At 39.4% G+C, this 22485-nt stretch overlaps 1 long non-coding RNA gene across 1 annotated transcript; it reads right to left on the reverse strand.

The window, feature by feature from the left end:
• Positions 1-1947: 1947 nt before the first annotated feature.
• Positions 1948-22442, reverse strand: LOC122989817. Its single transcript, XR_006405176.1, has 3 exons — positions 22429-22442; positions 6334-6347; positions 1948-2697 (listed from the first exon to the last, which is right to left on the reverse strand). It is a non-coding gene; the product is annotated as an uncharacterized LOC122989817 (long non-coding RNA).
• Positions 22443-22485: the final 43 nt, after the last annotated feature.

Genomic DNA, 22485 nt, shown 5'->3' on the forward strand with positions numbered 1-22485 from the left:
TACCTCTCTGTGGCTGCTCTCGTATCAGAAGTTCACACCTTCGCACAGTTTGGCGCGGCAGGACGCTGGTGAACCGCAACGGCAAACAGTGTGCACAGCGCACAGGAGGTTCAGATAGACAAGAGGTTCAATGGTAGCAGGTACACTGATAGAGCAAACACTCACCTGTGAAAGGTGCTTCATGTAGCATTTCTACATATCACTATAAATCATTGTTCACACATGTTGTATTGTTGATTTTGCTCTTCAAAATCAAGACCACATTTCTAGTAATGTGTGTCCTGCACACAGAGAAATAGGGGTATCATTTCTGTACCTAAAGGTACATTTGTCAGAAAAGTACCCTGTAAAGTACAGAAATGGTCCTTAAGGTGATAACTGTGGACTTTTGTTTTAATTTAAAGGTACAAAATCATTCCTGATAGAGAGGGATACATAATTGTACTTTTCACAAGCTTAAAATGGTTCAAACTGGTTCATCCCCCATTGTGTTCCTAGACATGAAATGGCACGAGACAGTGAAAATGTTGGTTAGTTTTCCTGCTTTGTCAAGCGTGTCTACGGATGAGTTAATTAAAAAAACAGTTGAAGATGGAATATAAAATTAACAAAGAAAGGACAAGAAAAACCAGGGGTAAGTAACTGGACCTTAATGTTTCTTTTCATGCTATTGTTAGCTAGCTAGCTAACTTTAACAAGCTTGACTCAGTATACCGTAACGTAACATTAGCTAGCTACATTTAGGGATTGTTGCTAGATAGTCTACAGCTATTTCAGAATGATTTGGTCTTTTAATCAAGTAACTTAAACTTTGTGACAGGACACATTTTATTTCAGAGTGATTTTGTTCATTTAATCAAGTTGCTAACTGCAGTGATGCAGAGTTGAAATGCTTCCACTTGCCATCACCATTATTTTTATTTTATTAATTTTAAGCATTGGTGCTCCCTCATGCAAACCATGCAGACTTGAGTAGTGCAACCCATTCCAGCCAGCTAATCTAACATTTGTCAGTCCATTTCCATATGCATAATGTAACAGACTGTGATCATGTCAATGTTTAACTGTTATGATTGTTACTGTAATAAACGTTAGTTTAGTTCAGACATAAAGTCTGTTGAGTTGCAGTACTGATATTTCCAGACTGTCAGTGAACATGTTGTCCGTCATGTGAGCTACCTGTAACAGTGATCAGAGAGGCTAAGTGAGAGTCTAGTGTAGAGTTCACGGCAGGTCTTTTTGTTATTTTGACGTTGGCGACGGCCCACAGTAACCTGTGTTGTTGTGAGCAATAAAGTTGTAGCGAAAACCATCTAACATCTCTGTTTTTAATCACTTTTACTTTTTCACTCAGTGCAAGACAATATGAGGCAGATATAATAGACATTTAATCTTTTTTTTTAATACACTCCAACTGTACACTAGGTCTCAAATTGTTCATGCAGTTCAGTGGATATTTGGATATTTTTATCCAAAGCACCTTACTGTACAATGAGTGTGCAGACTCTTAGCATGTATCTGTCTCTTCCCTTTTGCCAAAGGAAATGTGTGTTGGGGAGGATTCAACGTCTGTTGAGGCCAATGTGAACGTGCTACAAAGTGAGTATCGGAAAACACATCCAGACATCTGGACTGTCAAACACCACATGGCGCAAACTTTCTCCTTGAGTTGTTGTGAAATCATGGAAAGGGTGCCCGTGAAGGACGTACTCAACAAATACCCATGTACTTAAGGATGCCTACTGGAGTAAATATGGTGAAGACACCTAAAATAAAATGAAATATGTAAAAAGATGAAGCTTCACTTTACATTCAGACAAACTAATGTGGCAGCTACAATTATTAGATTTCAACTGAGACCAACATTTATCTTCCAAAATGAAATTTATTATATATCAAAATTCTTTTCATTTTTTATTATTAAAATTAATTTTTCAGTGGAAGTTTTTTCAGTGCCAATACTTGTTTCAGTGCCAATACAACCTTTTCCAATAAAAGTATTCCTTTCTCAGTTCAGGTTTTGTTTTCAATGCCAAATTTTATTTTCAGTGCCAAAATTTAACTGCCACTGTCGTAGCCCCATAAATGTTACAGTGGAGCATTATCAATCTATGTAGTAACCTTGGATATTGTGAAATTGAAAGCATGTCAATTGCTGTCACTGAAGACAAGTAAAGTAAAATTTTCTAAAAGTTGAGTTAATATAATCTGTAAAGGCCACAGGCTTTGAAGCTTTTTATCAGCTATTCAGTGATAAACTGAATGCGAATAATAATGTCTTCATGTATATTTCATATTTTTTTGACAAAGTCGACCAAATCCATCCTTCAACAAGCAGCTTCTGTCATCACTTCAAGGAGGGCTTTGCCTGTGTTTTGACAGTCACCTTGCGGATGAACCTGACAATAGATCTGCTGTAATTATCACATTGCACACTTGAAAATGTTTTGGACATCTTTGCCGTATTAGTATTTTTATTTTTATATATAGAATTTTTATTAGTTCTTTTAATGAGTGAGATATGAAAAATACAGGGTAAGTGTAAAGCCTACCTATCTGTTCACAGGAAATGTGACACTGACCTTCCTTCAGAGGTGACTGCCAGTATCATGAAAGAGTGTTTTGCATTTAAAACTGATTAATTATAGTTATAATATAGTTATAAAGTTGATTTTAGTTAATGTTCTGTATGTTATACTCAGAATTTTGTTACATTTCACAAATTTGTGAAACATGCACTGCTTGTGTGTTGTATTTAAAACTGGTTAATGAACGGCTCACAAGGCCTGATGCCTCCAGATGAAAAGTTTTTGTTTGTTTTTGTACCTTACTTTACTTTGTGACATTATGTGTGAAACCAAGTTGTGAAATGGAGTTTTCATTCACTCAGTAATTAGTGAATGGCTCCTTAGGTCCTATGCTTCAGCTTAATGTTGAAAAGGACTGCTTTTTGCCATGTGCTGGAACTTATTAAGGACAATTCAGTTCTAGCAGAAAAATACATTGATTAAAATGCATGAAAAGGAATTGGTTTACATGTAAAATGTTGAAATTGTTAAAAGATGTAAACTAATTGTTCTTCAAATAAATTTTGGTGAATAATTTGAAATGTTTTTGTCTCTGACTTTAAGAGTACATTGCCTCATAAATGTACCTCATTAGGTACCAATTCTGTACCTTTCCAATGGGTACATTTTTGTACCAGGACATAAAGGTACATTTTTGTCTCTAGGGGTGCAGAAATGTTTTTTAGAGGTACAGAAAAGAAGGTACAATAATGTACCATGTACAGTGCTTGTACCCTGCTAGGGTACAGCTGGAGCGACAAAGCATTTGTACCGTTTTAGATCCATTCCTGTACCTTGATTTCTTAGTCTGTGGTGTTGTGGATGCAAAATTTGTCTTTCTAAAAAACAAACCAGTAACCCAAACTTGCGCCTAACCTTGCTGATGTCATCTGCTGGATTTAAAGTAAATAAATAAGAAATCCTGATGTGGGCAAAAGGGGCAGAGCCTGGTTGAAGCTGAGGTGGAAAGAGCAAGAGGCAACAACCACCTGACTCTGATAGGGTGCTACACCTGTCAATCAAGAAAACTGCTGAGGTTTTATTTTGAGAGGGAATTCAGGATTTACTTAATAGAATGCAATATATTTGGTGGTAGGGCTGGATTTAAAAAAAAAAAAAAAGATTTTCAGAAATTTTCAGTTTTTTCTCAATTGCTTCGACACATTTCTTGAAATATTTTTAAAGTTCTTACAACTGATGATTGTTGTTATTCCCCCCCCTTTCCCTCTTTCTTTCTCTCTCTCAACCCAACCGGTCAAAGCAGATGGCCGCCCAACAAGAGCTGGGTTCTGCTTGAGGTTTCTACCCGTTAAAGGGGAGTTTTTCCTTACTGCTGTCGACAAGTGCTGCTCATGGGGGAATTGTTGGGTCTCTGTAAATTAAAGAGTACAGTCTTGACCTGCTCTATGTGAAAAGTGCCTTGAGATGACTTTTGTTGATTGATTGAATTGAAGATGCATTTCCCATTTCCCAAAACAGCAAAAGGCTGTAACTCACCCAAAACCTTTAACCCCTGTTTCAAAGTTAAGTTATTGTTTGAAATGAATATGTCACTGCCAACAAATGGCACGTTCCTTTGACATTGTGTTACACCAAGGTGGTCAAAATGGTTAGATGTTTTGACTGAATGACAGTGGACTGTGGAAGTGTGTTCCTCATCTCTTGATTTCCATACGGTCTTGTCCTACATGTTTTCACCGACACTAAACGCCTACTGTTCAGACTGTCATTTTTCTGAAGCTAACTGACTGCTATTGTGTATCAAAGTGAATACTCCTCATACGTTGATTTCAGAAGTACCCTTTCGTCACCAAAGAACCAATAAAGAATTTCACCCGAAATCAGAAATACTCAGAAACGAACATTTTTATTGTACTGCATCAGATTTTTCTATGTCATTCTTATTTCCATACTTTTCAAACTCAGAAATGCTGAATACTGTACATAAAATAATATAAAAATAAAAGCAACCCAAGGAAACTTATTGGTGGAAATATCTCAAAAACAGAATAAAGAGTTAAATTCTCAGATTTTCACATTTAGTCCATTTGTTCATCAACATTGCATCGGATGTTTTCCCTTGCATTGCACAGAGGAAAAAACCTTCCCTGGCAGTCCCCTGCAACTATTGCCAGGCAACTAGCATTCATTGCCTCCAGGAGGGACATCTGGTCATATGGCCAGTGATCATATACCTTCCATCTCCAAGCAGAGAAGAATTCCTCAATTGGGTTCAGAAAAGGAGAGTGTGCAGGGAGGAATTGCATCATCATACGGGGCTGTGCTGCAAACCATTCATTCACAAGGCGAGAGCGGTGGAAGGCAACATTGTCCCAAATGATGACATACAGAGTCACGCCAGGCCTCAACAGCCCTCTCTCTTCAGGTGGAACCAGCCTTTCATTCAGTGCATCAAGAAATGTGATGAGACGTTCTGTATTGTGTAACAGTGGCCCTCTGCCAATGATGTTCCTCCCATGTCTCCTCAGTTTAGAAAGGTTGAATATGTGATGTGTCCCTTCAGCTTCAAGCTCCATTATTCTGTAAGAAAAAAGTAAATTCATAAAGCAAATTATCCCAGTTACATGTAACTGTACGGTACGGTATGACAAGGCATTACAATAATAAATCCTTACCTGCACATACTGGAGTCTTGCCTTCTTCACAATGTCAGAGTTTCTATGAAATGGAACTCTGTACAGCTGCTTCATTCAGACTTGGTTTTGTGTAAGGACTTGATCAATAGTAGCCAGACTCACATTGTTGATATTTCTAAATGCTCTCTGATCTGCAATTACTGCTGCCTGGATTTCACACACATCTGATCACATTTTTTTGCCACGACCAGTGTTCAGCACTAAAGATCTTTCTTCTGCCACCAGTGTATGTGGTAGTCTTGATTGTATAAAGTAGATGTAAAAGGGCATGTCAAAATTGACAATATAACAGTCACATAATTGGGATTGATTAAACAACTGCATTAATGTAGACACAGTTGAGCTGAAATACACAGTAGTGTACAGTAACATTGTGACTTAGGTTTTCTCATTCTAAAAATTGCTCTGACTCAGAATGGGCTGGACCCTTTATCCAGCCTCTCTAAAGGACAAGCAATGATTGATGACAAGGTCAATAATTGTTGCCCGAATTTCATTTGAGCTCTATTTTCTTCTCTTGCTGCAGCTCCTCCACCAGGCATTCCAACTCTTCTTCCTCAGGCCCCTCTGCCATGGCCTCCTACTCTCCTTACGTGCCCCTTGGCCTCTTTGATCTATATTTGCAAATAGCAACAGAAAGGTGGCATCTTTTATAGACAGATAAGGACTGATTGCTCATTGAAGAGTTGTGCAAAGGAGTTTCACACAGATGCATTAAGATATTCATAATTAAGCAAGTATTTTCTATCAGCTGTGAATAGATGTTTTCCTTTTGTCTAACACAGTTAATCCAATAGAGTTTTGGATCTTTCAATGAGATTTGTGTTAACTGTTTTGAAGAAGGGTGTGAAAAATGTGTGAAATGTTAACACATTTGCAAGAGAAGACTTCAGCTGTGCTAAGAAGGTGATGATGCAGATCAAGTGGATCCCAGTTTGAATAAGCATGTCTTAGCAATCGAGAAAACCTGTATGTCATCACAAGCAGCATCCACTGCAGCAAGCAAAGACATTTGATTTTGTGGTCGATGAGCTTATACTTTACACCTCCACTTTACACTTCTGTTGTCCCCATCCAATGTTCATCTGAGCAGGCTCCTCCATGTTCACAAATTTTTGTAACACTGTTGCCCTCAAAAAAAATTCTCATGACTTACACTTGTAAGTTAACTGGAGAGCACGTGCCATTGGATGATCTAAGATGTGAGAAACTCCCCATTCATAAATGAAGTTTCACCTGACAGTAAATTCATCAATTTAGTAGACATTATGACATTATTATCCATAGCAATGCAATTTATAAAACATGGGCTCAGCAGATTTTGACAATTAGATGGAAAAAATTCTTACATATTTTTGAGAGTAAAACTATTCAACTGAGAAGAAACATAATCTATTTTGATCACAAAGACATATACAGTCTTATTGTACATAGTCATCTGCCTAAATGTGCTAAAACATTTGCAAATGGTAAGAAAGAATGAGAAACACATTTTTCTGTTGTGCACAAATAACTAAATATTGTGAAGAATTTCACATATTGTTTCGACAACTTCTACTATCACTGGAGAACTGAGCCAAAGCAACTGAGAAAAACTGTAAACAGAACTTTTATTTGAATGATCCAATATTGATTCTTGATTCCAGAGATAGATTTTTTTATTGCGCCTTTTCTTAGTGAACATGTACATCTCTGCTAAATGTTGTGTGTATGCAGTCGTTACTTGTAAATGTTTCAGTTATAGCTGCAAGATGTATAAAACATCTTTGTGGAAATCAGGTTATTATGAATACTTTCAGTCTGTGGACTGCCTGCAGTTTACAGGACTGTCGTGACTCAGGATGGTCAGCTCTGACTCTGGTTATCTCATAGTGGATCTAGAGATTGCATCTACAAGAGCAACAGACTGAAAAAAGACTCTGCACACTGATCTGAGACTCTGTTTGTGTTTGTTAACGAGACATTATCTCTGACTATGACATGTGAAGGCACATAAGTTGATTAACCAGTGAGTGGATTCTACTTTATTCAGTTTGACTCTGCTGGGGATCTAATGCTAGCTAGCTTCTATCTGCAGGTAACAGGCTGATGTCAACACAAATAGTGCAGAGGCATTAGTGAGCAGACTATCAGTTTCTGCTGTCTGCGCTGGCACTGATAATCAAAGTGGATGTGCTGTACTTAAAATCCTTGGTCCATAGTTTTATAACTGGAAAATGCATGTACAATTTAGCCTATAATGTGCACTTTACACAATTTTAGAATCAAGAAACAGCAGTGTTGCTTACTTGTTGAATGTAGAAGAAACGTAAATTACTAGTATACATTCTGAGAAGTGCTTTATGCACTATTATTAAGTATCTGATGTAACTGAATTATCATGAATTGAATCATAATGAATCCATTCTGGGCTTTGTGAATCATAACTGAATTGGGAGATCAGACCAGCCCTATTGAAGATTATTTATAATCAGCAGCTATTGGTACTGCATCTTTAAAGAGCACTCACATTGATTTAGTATTGACTGACACATTAAAAAAAGAATGGTCCAAATCAAAGCAGCAGAGGCTGAGAAATTCTGACTTTTAGTCAAGCCCCAAAAACACTGGATCCTACACTTCCCTTATTGCAACCTATTGCATCTTTTCTTAGACACTCCCTGCCTAGAAAATGCCCATGTCTTCCAATCTTAACAACTCAAGTTGATAGCACAGACTTTCAGTATAAATTAAACCCTAATCTGAGGTAACACTGATGCTATCTCCTCAGAAAGCAGAGAGCTCTGTTCAGAGCCACAGAAAACATTATACAGGTTTAAAATTGGTGGAGTGCCCCTTTAAGTTTTACCCAGGACAAAAGTTTTTAGCCTGAAGAAATACTGCTCGCAAAACAAACTATTATAAAGTGAAAAAAAGAAAGAGAAAAGAAGAAATAAATAAAAGTTAACAAAGACTGGACAAAGAAGTATTCCTTCGGTGACAAACTGCATTTTGGGGTCACACAACATAGTATAAAAGCAGACACTCAGTGTAAACTAAACACGTGGCTGTTGCCTGTGTCATTGTTTGCTGCATCACCTCCTTTGCAGGAGAGTATTTTCCTGTGAAAGAGGAGTCCTCTCTCAGGTGCTAAGAAGAGAAAATATACAAGCTTTCATAAACTGACTGGAGGCTTTTCACACAATATTCAAGAAGCGCTCACACAGGCAGATGGCACTGAAGAACAGAAGTTGTTACCTGATAAACTGTATGCTGGCCAGTCAGTGGAGACAGTTGAGCTTGTGTGCTGCTGCTGATACCAGGATGGAACAGACCGAATGTTTCCTCCTCAGCGTGACCCTGAGCAGAACTGCTGGTTACATAAGAGTTAGAAGCTACGCAAAACTATAGGCACATTCCACAGCTTATTTTTAGCACAAATCACACAAAGATGTGAGATGGTTGCTGACTAAGCAAATGTCACCTTGGCTTGATGATTTATTGGTCAGGCTCTACTTTGTAGGGTGTTGGTTGCTAAGTTCTAACTAGTTTTTGCTAAGGTTCTCTGAGTTGTTGCTTGGATGTTGTTAGTTGGTAGATAAAGTCTTACTAGGGACGTGCAAAGTTTCTAATAGTGTGATTGATACAGTATAGTGAATACGGTAATGTTATGGAGTAGAGAGGTACCATTGTTTCATACAAATCATGAAAAGCCCATGGTGCAGGGTGGATCACTATTGCAAGATATAAACAAATGACAGTAAATTACATTTAATTACACTTAGTAATAAGTCAAATACAAATGAATACAATTCATATGTATGTACAATTCTAAAACTATTCAAAACACATCAGTGAGTCACACTGTTGCACTGGGTGACATGAAATCCTACACTTACCATCCTATGTGTATTGATCCACTGCTGAAAATAGCCCTGAACAAATGCACTATTTCCTCCTGTTTGAGTAATGTATGTTCAAAACTACAGTGACCAGCAGTTTTAGAACATTACTGAAAACAATATATTTGTGACCTATTTTGAAAGATTAACATCTTCCATCTGAAAGGACTGAGATGTGGACTAGTCTTTTGGTGGAATTTATTTACAATAGGAAAATAGAATAGCATCAGTTTTTCCCTGATCCTGCCTATCCAACTCATGACACTACACATTAATATCTTTGCATAACACCTTTTAATCCTCCTGCTTTGGTCCAGTCTTGTTACAGGACAAAAAAGAAGGCAAAAAACCCCAAAAAACCAAAACAAAGCCTCTCGAGTGTTTCATTACGTCATTCTTTTTTATGAATCTGTGAACACAAATACTTCAGGGCATGCCGCCCTTAAAGGCAAAATAAAGTCTGTTGGAGAAATTACGAAGAGACAACGATTTCCAATAGCAAAGTAAGGTCATCTGTGTTTAATTTAGAGACCTATAGGAATATGGAAAATCTATGATCTGTATAATCACCTTCCCAGGTCCAACGCCACGGGCCCAACGCTGCCCATTGATCACAGCGAGCAGGCGTCCTCTAAAAACAGACATCAACGCATCCAATAAGGAGGAGGAGGATGTGAGATGGCCAGGCAGATTAACACTGGGAGACTGATGAATGTTCTCCTTCCATTGTTGATTCATTTGATCAATTAATTTCATCAGTTACCTGTGACGGCTACGTGGGTGGGTGGGTGGGTGGGGGGGGGGGAAACGGAATCACAACACAGTGGGAGTGTCAGATAACTACTAATTATCTACAGGCCGAGTTTTGATTTATGGATGTTGAATAATCATAAATTTGATGAGTTACAGCCACTAATTGTCAAGCGACACATGTTTGAACCTATACAGTGATCAGTGTGGGACGAAGACTTGTTTTTAGGTCTGGAATAAATTACAGTGATTTGGCCAAGGCCTGTATCACACGATTAGCATAATAGATAAGCTAAATGGATAATGCTGACTTGAACCAAAAATCTTGCCCTCATCTGTCTTCCCTATCTGACTTAAATGAGGTGTGTGTTTGTGGGTGTGTGTGGAGCTTAGCAAATAATTTATACAGAATTTTGCTTTGGCCCTCATGAGTCAAAGACAAATGGACTGGATGCTGCATGTTGTCATCATTATCAGATCCAGGTCTCACGGATACGTCTTTCTACATATCTGTTATCATCTGTCCACCTGTCTGTCTGTGTGGTCTGGAGGGCAGCAAGGACAGACAGCATCCATGACAGGTTTATATTTATGATCCCATCTGACATGGTCCATTCATCATTCAGTGTAAACCTAGGGAGCTTCTCTGCATGCCAACACCCCCTACTGCTCCCTCTGTGCTAACTCAGATTAATAAATACAGTCAAGCCTAATGGCTTTTTATGAAAAATCACATCTGGTTCAGTCAATGTTGTTGACTTATGAATGACTTAGAATGGGAGGCAGAGCCTTCAACTATCAGGCTTCTGTCCTGTGGAACCATCTTCCAGTTTCAGTCTGGGGGCCAGACACCCTCTCTGTTTAAGAGTAGGCTTGATAAAGCTTATAGTTAACTTGGACCAGCTCCTAGTTATGCTGCTTTAGGCCTAAACTGCCGGGGAACTTCCCATGATGCACTGAGCTCCTCTCTTCTCCTCCTCCTCTCCATTTGTATGCATTCATGTACCATTAATACATGTTACCAACTTGACTTCTTCCCTGGAGTTTTCTCGTCTCGCAGGTCCCTGTGGATCGTGGTCACGGATCGCCTGGTTATGGATCACGGGCTTCCGTTTATTGTGGTCGCAGACCACCTGCTGCCAGGGTCCTGCTTGATGCCCACACCTGCTATTATTATTATTTATTAGTCATTTTTCTATTATTATTATTGTTATTATTATTGTTTTTGTTGTGCTTCTCTTTGTCTCTCTCCCCTCTCCCCCTCCCTCCCTCTTTCTCTCTCAACCCAACCAGTCTAAGCAGATGGCCGCCCACCTAGAGTCCGGTTCTGCTTGAGGTTTCTTCCTGTTAAAGGGGAGTTTTTCTTTGCTGCTGTCACCAAGTCCTTGTTCATAGGGGAATGTTGGGTCTCTGTTAAATAAAGAGTATGGTCTTGACCTGCTCTATGTTAAAAGTGTTCTGAGATAACTTGTGTTGTGATTTGGCGCTATATAAATAAAACTGAATTGAAATTGAATTGAACTGAACTGATAGATATGGTAGTGTCTGTTCAATTATGCAGTATTTATTGTCATATTAAACCACAAAGGTAAACTGTACATTGTAAAACTGTCTAATGAAAAATGGTCAAAAGTCTCTCTCTCTCTGTATATATACACTTACCAAGCACTTTATTAGGAACACCTGTACAACTGAATGCAATCCAATACAGCAGCTCTGACATAGATTCAATAAGTTCATACATTTTCAGTTTTGGGGCTTTTTTTCAGGTTTATCAAAAACTCAAGACACTCATCAGCAACACATTTCTCTGTTGTCTGTTAAAGAGCGGCTGAGATTGATGCTAAAATGAGAATTGCTGGTCCCCCTTAAAGGTCAGTCCACCTTAAGTGAGCCTGGCCAGGTTAGGCTAAAGTGTAGTTTCTAACTTTGGGGCTAACCCCCTTGAAGAGACAAGGATTTTCTTGGTTTTGAGGAACTGCAGTATTTATTAACTGACACACTGTAGCCTGTACTGTGCATTTACTGTCAGACTGACAACTTACTGCTAACCTTTTCCTCTGCTCCGCTCACATTCACCGTCACTTTTCTGCCACTTGCTCTCTGTACTCGCTCAACTACACACACTCATTTACACACTCACTACACATACAAACACATTACGCACTGCCCTATTCCTTAACGGAGCTATGCTACTCTTATAACAATACCTTTCATGTCCTTTAAAGAATGAAGAGAGGGAGGATGACTCAAAACAATTCCACAATAATGTAGGGTGTTATTGCACTCACACAGAGTGCAAGTGAAAATCAATAGTAGCCCATTGATATTGTTGATCGCCTGAAATTTTACAGGGGAAAGACTAGGTTATTCAGATGCAGGTGATATGTGCAGTTGTATGTTTATTTTAAAATTTAACACAATGTTGTTGTATAATTTGGCTGAGTGGAAGCATCTATTTTGAAAAATGAGTGGACCAAGTATTGAATCATGTGAAACACCACAAAATTTTATCCATCCAAATGTATTTTGGACTCCTCGGTTCTCTCTATTAAAGGTCAGCACTGTCAAAATGGTTTCCTATTGGTCAATACTGCCAATTTGTGTGTAATATTTCACTAAAGTGAACTGTTGTTTATGTGCCATTGTTAACTAATTCACTGATTGTGGAAATTCCATTGAAATTAATTGATTTTGTTTATGTGGTTGAACAATGAATAAAAAAGTATCAATATATATTTATGGATAATTGTTAGGGAGGCAGTGTGCTTGTGCTTGTGTTGTATATGGTGTATGAAGGGTGAGATACTTCTACAGTAACAAAAACAGAATATGTGTTTTTCTGCTTCTTTATTCTCTGGTTCTCAAAGCTTTATGTATTTGCCCCCAGCAGTGCCCTTAGGCCTCACTTTAAGAATCACTGGTGAATTCTTGTTTATGTAAAACTACAGCACGTGAAGTATTGCAACCTTTAGTGCATCAATTATACAGGCTGAGACGGAGCAGGAGTGTGTGTCCAGGGCGCCAGACTCTGGCAATAGGAGAAACAACACCGGTGAGCCAGGGAGCACCCAGCCATTAAATGGCTGTGACGGCTCACTGAGCTGCTGCCAAAACAAACCACACAGAAAATGACCAGAATGCATCTGGGGGCGAAGAGGTGCAATGAAGAGATAGAGTGAGGACAGGGTTTTAGGTGGCTGGGGCAACGGGGGCTTGTAACAGCGGAAATATGACACTCACTACTGGCCAGAGGCCAGGAAACACAGACGAGGACAGAGACCCGAACAGGATGAAAGAAAACATGATGACAGTTGGGGCGTGGTATGTCAACTTTACTGTTACACAGAAGCGTAGCAGATAAACCAATGCATAAACATCCGTGGCTTCTAGCAGAGAGAGGAAAATGCAATCACTCACACGGTGGATAAAGACATGGCAGTGTCCGCTGTAGACATTTGTGGGTCCAGTGCTTTGTGGCTGGCAGCCAGATGGGGGGGGGGGGGGGGGGGGGGGGGGGGGGGGGTATCGCTGCAGCTTGTTAGGAGACTGTGGAGGGTGGCAGCCAAAAGACTGCCTGTGTTTGCCCGGCTAATATGGGAGAGGTTAGGAGCCAGGGAGGGTTCATTACTACATCCATCCCTGTGCCTCCATCTGAGCCAATGGAGCTGGAGGATGAGGCACAGCCAAGAGACAATGCTACTTTTACATATAGAAGCCTGGCCAGTGTTACTGCAGCTGTCTGGACAGGTTCTGGACTACAGAGGTGGCAGATCCAATCCATTTCTTTGTAGCTTCAATACTAGTGGTAAGACACTCACAGATTACAGATTACAGATTCTCCTTGAATGTCACCATCACCATCTTCTGCTCTGTTTGGTTAACTTTTAATTCAGGAACAACAGACAAAATGAACATCTTAATTTTCAGTCCATTACCACTGACTTAAAATTCATTACCACCAACAAATTGCAGTCACTGAAACACCTGCAATCTGAAAGTCATCAGACTTCATACTGAAAATTCTGACCAGAATACAAATAAAACTGAATTGGGGTTAATTTTTATTTTCATCTCCATCCTGCCTTCCTCTCATTACATTTACACCTTTTTAAACTGACAGGTAACACCCTGTCTGGCTTGTTCCCATCTATCAGTCCATCTCTGACAATATCTTTTGCAGCTCACCTGTATGATTTCTGTGTTCTCTGCAGCAGGATGTGCATGCTTGACTTTTTATCAGTTTTCAAAGATGTTAATGTGGACTTGAGGAACTCTGCATTTGCACTTTTATACTAAACTGGGCCACATCATTTAAAACTAATTACAATTTGATAGTTTGTTAGATTTGCAAGACTTATTTCCAACATTATATCAAAAATTTAAAGGAAAGACACAAAACATAAAATGAAGCAATAGATGGTTAAAAACCAAAATTAAATTTTCATTACAGTTTCTTGATAAAAAATAAAAATGCCTTAATCTGCAACCAGGACCTTCAATTTACTGACACACTTAATATTCTAGCAACTGACTCACAAGAGAATGACTGGTACAGTGTTATTTCTAAATATTTAGCACATGTCTGAGATGCAATTCAAGTTCATTACACACCACTTCCAAACATAATTAATTCAGTTTTACCCAAAATGTATTGAAAGCGGTGATTCCTTCGGGTTTAACTGAATTTGCTGCAATCAGTGGATTCATTCATGAGGGTGAAGTGAATCCATACAGATTTTTTGTGTTGACTTCAGTTTTGGTGAAATTTGACCCATGAATTTGCAATGTTGATCAATAGCAAGCTGTCTTGACAGTGCTGACCTTGACGGAGAGTCCAAAATGGAATAAGCTATCGTAGCTTATTAGCTGTGTAAACTATTCAATTTTATTTAACTTCCTCTGTCTGCCACAAAAGAGCAAGTGTTTGTAGACAGATGTGAGACAGATGTGAGATCTATGGTACAAATACATCTTTTGAATAAACAGTGTGAAGGTATTGTCCCATCAGTGATCGATGTAAGCTAGCAAGCTTGCTGACAGGCGGTTAGCAAGCTGGTTAGGTATTGTCCCTCTTCAATCACTTTTTATTGAATAAAATGGTGTAAAATGGTGATCAGAATGCCAGGGGAAAGTAAATGGAACAGGAGAGAGAAAATAGAGAGAAGCAGCGGGAGCTATTGTGACTTACTAGCACTAGCCTGGCGGGCTGGCAAGTTAGCACTACAGCAGTTCACCATCGAGCCCTGTGAGTAATCGTCACTAAGCTTCTAGACCCACCTATTTCTCCTTACTTAGAGTGATTTCAGTGATCTTTTCCAGATACAAGTAACAAAAATGAATGAGCATTTAAGAGAAGTGTGCATTTCAAAGCAGCTGGCACGTCATTTTCATATGTAAGAAGAGAGGTTCTAAGGAACCATGGGGCACCAATCCTACCAGACACAAACACCAATATTGGATGATTCTGCCAAACCTGGGATTACAGGCAGTGCCAAAGTCTTTACACTTTCTTCAGTGTGTGTCCACTAACTAAGGTTAGATGAAGACTGTGATATGGGTTAGGCAACTAACAGGTTATGGTTAACTAAAGGAAATCATGTTAATAAAATCAGGAATGTCAATAGCCACACAAAATTAAGAGAACACATTTTCCTGCATTGGTAAATGTTGGCACTGGATCTAATTTGTGAGGTGCGGAATTGTCCAATATGAACAGAATGCCTCGGTATACTGGGCTGACACCCCTGTGTACCCCCTTTAGGTTCTGACGTAGTCCTATCAACATTACAGACTTGAGTTTACACCAGTATGTCCAAAGTCCTTGCACCATAACTTTGCCAACACTATAGACCTTTGTTACAAGCTTTCTGCAAATCAAGCTAAGCCATACCAACATAATTTTCTCTATTAAGGTTTAGTCTAAAAAATCAAAAATACTGTGTGACTTAGACAAGTTTCATTAGCTGCTATAGAGCTAGACTGAAACTTGTGCAACAGTGTCAGAAATATTCTTCAATCTGATCAAGCACCAATGGTTCAAAAACTTTAGACATTATTGTTGAAGTGGATAATTCTAAGCCAGGTTTTGAATATCAGGTATTTAAAGGCTAGATTGTGTGTCATGCAACTTGTGAATGTACTTTTTCTGGCTCTCTAATTGTGGTTAGGACATCATGTAGACAGCCTTGAGGCCAGACGGGGCCTGTTTCTACAGCTGCCACTGCTGGTATGAGAGTCAAAAATGGTGTGTGCAGCCCACAGTCACAAGTTGCTGCCCTTTCTGTGTTCTAAGCTAACATCAGTCTGCTTGTTTTCAAATACTGGCTTTCTCTGGGCTCAGTGGACCATTGCTCCTGTAGTGAGCATTGGACATTGGACCACTGAGCTGTTTGAGGAGGGACTACTGAAGAGCCAGTGAGCAGAGGGGGGAGGTCAGAGCCAAACCAGCGAAGCTAATGTGGCTTGTTGTGGTAGAACAGAGGCCAAAGGGCCATGTTATGGCTTACCGGGGTGTGTATCTGTGCCTGTGAGGGTATACACCCTCACAAGCACAAACCACCACGGTGAAGGCTTCTTTGCAGTCTGTGTATCCATACGGCAGGGAGAAAGAAACAGACAGTCGCCCTCCACCAACCGCCACATACCCCACATCCAAGCTGTCTGTCCTCCCCGGCCAAGAGAGGAGAGAGGAGGAAAACAGAGAGGAGGGCAGTTTTAGATTGTGTGTGACAAACTGTCAGAAAACACTGAGACAATAGAAAAAAAATGGTGCAAAGGAACTTGTAAAGGAATAAGATGATGAAACACAGGAGAAAACACTTTATAAATGCTGAAGTATAAATCATGCAGACCTTGGCTGTATAACTTTTGCTTGAGCTGGGAACAGATTTTAGTTTTACTGACAGACTAGATAACCACACACAACTACTTCCACAAACTGGTGCTCTAGGTGAGATAAGGATTTGGTAGGATTTAATTTGTATAAGACTTACATTTAATTAGTAACAAGGTGTAACTGTGACATTCAAATAATAATAATAATAATAATAAGAAGAAGAATGACAACATATCAATGTATTATCAATTACACCACAAATAACTGGCTGAACTGACCTGCTTCACAAAGTGGTGCAGATGGGAGATCAGATATAACTTCTCCAGCAGCTGGAGGCTTCTGCGGATATTTCCTGGGTGCATCTGGACAGTTATAGAGTAGATATTAGTCTATTACAAGCAAACACATGTAGCTGCAGAGTAGGACAAACAATTGCTGCAGCCTGTTGCACCAGCTGTGTGTAAGTTCAAACTTAGTTACAATGTAAATTATTACTAAGTTGTGATTTATGCATTACTAAAATAAAAGTATAACTCTAATTGCTGCCATTTTGCAACACAGTAATCCAGTAGAGACCTCATTTATTGATATGATATTTCACTATTGATCCAGTTTACTACAATGTGCTATGATGCCAAATGGCTCATGCAGGCTTACATATAGCTGGTGCAACCCAGTGCCGAAATCTATGTTTTTTTATGGATATGGTGTTAGCAATTATCAGTGATATTGGTCAGTGAAATTTCAGCACAATGCCTTACGTTGTAGTAAGGAACAGTTATCCAGATAGCTGCTACTGACTTGCCATTCAGTCTCATATACTTCAATCTGTAACATTATCTGAGTCCAGCGTAGCATCATTATCTAGCATTAGCTTTATTGCTACTTAGCTAGCTAGCTACTAGAAATGAAACGTCCAACATTACACACAAAATGGCATTTTAATGTTAACATAAGATGACATTCCTCTATATTGTGCTTTCTTTTCCTCCTCCTCTTATCTCTTATCTTTTCTTCCTTGCGCACCTGAAGGTTTGGACCTTTTCATCATGACATAAAATATGAATATCTGCCTCTTGACATCTCCTCACAGACTCGGGCTGTGCTGTGTATTAAAGGTATCCCACTGCTCACTTTCAGTACGCACAGTACAGGTGCAGGGCAGATGAAAAATGGTAAAGAACGTGGGTGCAAAGTGTATTTCTTTCTTTATTTCTCCCCCCACTGGCTAATTCTATTTTTTTATTTATTTATTTTTTTCCTTTGAGGATGACCAGCACCCACCAGACAAGGTGGCACCCAGCCAGCCCAGACAAACATTCACAGATTTCTTCAGAAAGGAGCACACGTTGAACCACTGTGGACACACACAGCAGAACAGCGACTCCTAGAAATTACATTTATATACTACTAATTTGTTTTGCCAAATATGTTTTGAAAGAAATATAATAGCTACTCAGATTACTGGGATTGTTTATTTTCAGTCAAGCACATTGATGCGTTCTTGTACCACACAGACTACAATTAGACTGAGTCTGCTAAAATACTGTTGTTAAGCTAAGGGAAAGATGATGGTTTCAGTTAAATATGGATAAAGTAAACATGTTCTGTCTTGTGATTCAAAGACCACCATCTCTCCCTGACCTCCTGACCTGCAAGTGCTTTGAGTTGCCTACACAGAGCCATAACCAGAAATGAATCATGATTTAGTTGTCAAGAGCAGATATTATAGAAACACATTTTGCACATACATTTAACGTGAACAACATTCTAACTTTGCAGATAAGATAATGTATAAATTGTAATCAGCACTATGTTTATCTCAAATTGCATTTGCTGTTGCAAATTAGTAGAATATAATCAAAATTAGAAGTCGTACTGAACAACAGGTAGATTGTCGACTGGCAACCCCCCAAATCCAGTGAGAATATGAAATCATGCATGTTCCGTATAACAAAATGTAAACAGGCATTCATGGTGTGAAAAGTTCGCCTAAATACCTGCTTTATCAACATGGACAGTGTCAGTGTCAGTGCCTGAATTCTGCCCAACAATGTAATTGAATAAAAAACGTAAATCGCTTTTTTGAAGTATAATGAATGCTTTTAAGCCTTGAAAACAGACACACAAAAAAAAAAGAAACGCCGGAGGAGGACATATGCCTATCCAATCTGTCTCCTCCACTGACAGCTCTATGCAGAACACTAAATTCAATTTATTTTATTTTACTTAGTTTTTACCTAAAAACAGTCCATCTAAAAAACAGGAATAAATGTGTGTTATAGAATTTTACATCTTTAGGGGTTACAAATTGGGTTATACTGGGTCAAGCATGGGCCGTCAGGTCACAGAGTAAGCAACATCAAGTCTTACAGAGAGAGACACTGCCTCTCCTTGGATATGCAGCTATCTGGATGAAAACTGGAGCCACTCTGATAAAGAGTGAACCGGCGTTGTCCCGGTAACCAAGGTCAGGAACATGGCCCGAGACTCCCTTGACACCACAGACAGGTGATTGCGCAGATTTACATTGGCATAACCAGACTGTGCTGACGGTGACCTGAAAGTGCCATGCAACGTGACCTGAACTAACACGGGTAAAGTGCAGTTCCTTGTTTAGAAACTAGTGAACCAATTAGACTCATTTTTCATATCATGGGATGATTTGTTGGGGTTAAAGACTAAAAGTCAAAACTTCAGAAGGCAGAATGGGAAGAGACAGCATCTTGTGCAGAACACTTTGATGTTTACTGTTTCTATTCTCCACTTGGAAATATTACAGAAAACATGACCTCTGTGTCCTTAATGGTGATGATGGTCCTGTGCACAATCTTGACAGTCAATGGAAACATGAAGGTAGTAAGGGTGTGTGTGTGTGTGTATGTGTGTGTGTGTCTGCTGCCTTCCTTGCTCAGTTTCATGCTGCACCAGTCTCTGAGGCACTCCAACTACATACGCATCTTGTGTTTGGCTATGATAAAATCCAATGTTTGGAAACTGTCCGAGCTTCTGGGACAGTTAAGGTGGAGGTCAATATGTGCCTCAAACCACTCTGACAAGACAGCACGATGTCCCGACAGACACTAGTATGATTTCTATGTTGACTCAAGGGCTCTTGGGTCTAGTCGTGTAGTCTGCTCTGGGCTTTACCTCTTAAACTCCACAAGGACGCCAGTGTCCTCAGCCAACATTACTGTCTTTCAGAGGCTCAGTTTTAAAGCTACAGTGAAGATACTGGTATCACATGAAGCTAAACAACCTATGGCATCCATTGTACCAAAGCTGGATTGTTGGGAAGGGGGGCAAATAATGCTCCAAAGTTAGGCTAATTTTGGCTAGGGAAAAACTGGTATGGCCATTTTAAAAGGCGTCTCTTGACCTCTCACCTCAAGATATTGGAATGAAAACGGGTTCTATGGGTACCCAGGAGTCTGCCCTTCACAGACATGCTAATCCCATGCAGTTTGGGGCAAAAACCATTAAGTTTTTTGCATGCAGTATAAATGTGCTATTTTTGCCTATTCTAAAAATGGTGTATAAAGAGGTTTCTGAGCAATTTCCAGAACACAAGTGTTTGGCATCATATCACCAACAATTCTTACAGAAATCTCCAAATGTCAAAAGTTTTTGACACCAAATCACAGCATGTATTTTTCTATGGTGTTCCTCCATGTCTTGGTGTCTTAAAGTGTTATTTTGGAGAGAGTTTAGCCATTTTTGATCAAACCCCAAGTAGTCAACGATTGTTAAATTTTGCACCAAATCTGTGTAACAAATGGTATCAACCCAAAAATCACTGCAACAACTTATGAGACATAAAAGATGGGGGCGGGGGTGGAAGAGATTAAAATAGTAATTGCGGTCACAAATAAAAGTACAAATAAAGTGTTACTGTGTATGCAAAATAGGAGAAAAATTGTGTTGTATACAGACAATGTCCAATGCTCAAAACAGAAATCCTGATGTCTGAGGCAGACAGTCTACAGAAAATGTATTCACTGTGTGCAGAGATATAGATTCCTTAACAATGTGATTCTTAACAATGTCACTCAGGGGAGTGAGGAGAGGAAAGGAGAGGAGAGGATAGTAAAGGAGAGGAGAGGAGAGAAGAGGAGAGGAAATGAGAGGAGAGGAGAGGCTGAAAAGACTGGAGATGAGTGAGGAAAAATGAATGTAGGCACGTACACACACACACACACACAGTAGCAGACATCTTCATCATTCATTGGCACTCAGCGTCAGGCTGTACCCATGTAGTGACAAGATGTCAGCCTACTCGATGCACACACAATGCCGCGAGTGGAGATAATAACCTCCCTCGATCTCTTTTTCACCAGAGCATCAATTGAGGTGTGTGTATGTGTGTGTGTGTGCTCTGTTTGTTCATTCACCTGTGTGTTTCTGGTCACTTCAGTCCTGCTCAGCCTCCAGACGGAGCAGCAGTGTCCCTCCAGCTGAAGCCCCAGGTCCAGATTGGTCTCTGTGGAGAAGCAGAGTCATGGGGCCCTGCTGCAACACCCACACCCCAACCCATCACTGAGAGGAAACCAGGCTTTAGTGTGCTTCACTCATTACTTACTCATGCAAGCTCTGGAACTGCATCACAAATCTCTAAGCAACCACAGCTGACTTCAGAGAGGAGCTTTTCCAATATCTAATATTTAGTTTCTACTAACTTTCAATATCCAATTTCTGCTTGACATTATTACAGAGGTGGAGATTAAATCTCATGCAGTCCTATAAAACTGACTTGTCCAGATTAATACTTGCAATTGATCTGATCACTGTGGTTTAGCAGACCAGGTGCTCTGTGTCTTCACATACTCTTAACTCATCCCTGCTCAAACACAGAAACTTTTCATTCCAATGACAACCCCACTTTTTGAACATTTGTCTATCTATCTATCTATAAGTATATGTGTGTGTGTGTTTTCTTCAGCTGCTTTCAGCTTATTGTTTTGGTTTTATGCCTCACAACTTTACTGTTTTGGTTCGGTGTGAATTGTCTTTAACCTTGTTTCCAGGCAGATGTTTTCAGAGAAAAAGTTCTGATAAACCCACTGTACACTATCTGCTCAGCACCAAACAGCAGACAGAAAAAGTTATCGACTAGCTGGTGAACATGGTGTAGCATTTAGTAGCTGCAAAGCCAGATATTTTCTGGAGTTGGCAGAGAGCAAAAACAGAGCTAAAAGTGTAAATATTTGAACCTATATTTGCCACATGGCCACAACTTGGATTCCACAAGTGCAAACCAGGAGACACAACATGTGTCCTCCAGGGTGGATGTGGTTCTTTTTTGTGCTTTCAATGAAATTTCAGTGACTCCAAAAGATGGTGATGGTGCACCTTACGTTGGTTGCAGCCCATCAATGAATTGGGAAAAAGATGAAGATGAATCAGAAAACTGAAAGAGCACTGAAAGAGCAAATGACTTTGTTTTGGAGTTTGTTCAAAGGCCAAAAGGAGATTCCATCATAGTTCTCACCTACTGAGTAGCAGTGAGTGCTTTTAAAGGTCTATATGATTATATTCAGCTTCAGTCTAGTAAATCTAGACTTAAATAACTGACATTTCTGTGAATCTGATATTGAAACATTTGAACACTTGTTCTATATGTTTATAAAGAACATTTCTTTGTTTCTGCTATTAATGAGTATTTAAATAAACATAATCAAAAAAGTTAATGGAAAAACCATTGGTTGTTAAGACAGTTATGGAACAAACTTAATGACTTTTCTGTTTAAATACAGTTTATTTAAGGTTTTGAGGAAAAGCTGAATGTATCCACT

The sequence above is a fragment of the Thunnus albacares genome, chromosome 10, assembly GCF_914725855.1.
Source record: "Thunnus albacares chromosome 10, fThuAlb1.1, whole genome shotgun sequence".
Taxonomy (NCBI): domain Eukaryota; kingdom Metazoa; phylum Chordata; class Actinopteri; order Scombriformes; family Scombridae; genus Thunnus; species Thunnus albacares.